Source organism: Pieris napi, chromosome 13 (genome assembly GCF_905475465.1).
Source record: "Pieris napi chromosome 13, ilPieNapi1.2, whole genome shotgun sequence".
In the NCBI taxonomy this organism is placed as follows: domain Eukaryota; kingdom Metazoa; phylum Arthropoda; class Insecta; order Lepidoptera; family Pieridae; genus Pieris; species Pieris napi.
This window is the reverse complement of record NC_062246.1, coordinates 4,071,782-4,073,416: the sequence shown is the minus strand read 5'-3', so window position 1 is coordinate 4,073,416 and position 1,635 is coordinate 4,071,782.

Here is a 1,635-nt window from a genome sequence, read left to right as displayed (position 1 = left end):
TGATAAATATGAAATAGGTTACTGTTTTGGGTCTAAATAACTGACTCGACTATTATGAATTTCGGTAAAAACTAGGTAAAGTGATAATAATAATAATAAGTTATTGCAAGAATATGGTACAAAAATGTGTAAGGTGGTACAATCGTAAGTTCGCATATTCTGCCACACACAATGGCGCGCAAATTTGTCTTTAAAGGTATTTCACATACGATTTAATTATACGTCAAATACTCAAATGATCATAGACAATCTATTGCCATTTTACAATTTATCGTATTATATTGTTAAAAATTAAATATCTAATCATTACGATTTAATTGACCATTCAAATCAACAGATTGATATTGATTTCCCCAATGCCCTATAAAAAACTTCCTCTCATCTTTCAAACAAATCTTTTGTTACGCAACATTTTAATCTTAAAATTAGGCTAAAACCCCACTCCAGCATTTGTCGAGCCATCAAAAACCCTCCAAGTGGAACGCTTAAAACAAATTTGCTCTAATTAACGGACGATAATACCGAGCTGGCTGAATGAATCTGCTATTAAATTATACAGTAGTCTGTAGGAACTGTGGTTTATCGCAAGAAATTTGAGTTTTTATTAAGAAAGTTAGGCGAAACTTGTGTAACTAAAATTCTTAACTTGAAACAAAATAACAAGTAGGTTTTCAGAAATGCGTGGTTATTACCTATGTAGAATAACTAGAGTAGGACAGGACCGATAGTTTGACCTCCTCATCCGGGGCACAGGGGTTTTCAACCATCGCCAAACTCTAAAATTGCCCTAGATTTCGCGGACTTATTTCATAGAAAAATCTTATTATTTGGCCCCATTTAAAATTTAATTTGAGACCTGATTTGCAGAACATGCTAACCACTAGACCAACAAGGCAGCCATTTTTGTAAAAGAATACAAATATAATATATTTCAACTGATCTATTCATAAAAAGTTCATCAGTGTAATTCTACCGTTTTAACTAAAGTTCTATCAGTCACTTTTCATCGCAGTTTAAATACAATTTATAATAAGGGGGTAATGCTTTGCTCTCTTAGATACCATCGAATTATTTAAATTAAGAAATTTCCGACGCGCAGAACAGAAAATTCTGACAAATTTAAAATCTTGCTATTTATATTGCGGACTCTTGAATTATATTTTGTTATATAATATTTTTTGTCTAAAAAACGAACGAAATCTTAAAATTATATTCAGAATAATTTGTTTTAAGAAATGTAACATCATAGTAAATAGTTATATCATAGTTTTGATATAATAGGAAAAACTAATTAAAATCAACTTTAATGTTCTATTCTAGATTGTTCTTAAGTATAAAAATTATATGATTTATAAAAATTCCCAAACAGAACAAAAATCTTTGTTGTATGCAAAAAGCAAAGATGATTAAGATTTCCCACTTTAGCATTTACCTTCAGTATGTTAATCCAAACCGATAAAACGAGGAAAAAAATCTCGTTACATGTTGTTCCGGTGATTACATTACGTTGAAATCCCAAGTGTTGCTGTGGTTTTGTAATTCAGTGAGAAAAATTCCCAATTCGAAGGGTATACACAACGCATGCGCAACACAAACGGCCAAGCGTGATCGGCAATCACCGCAGTCGTAACTACG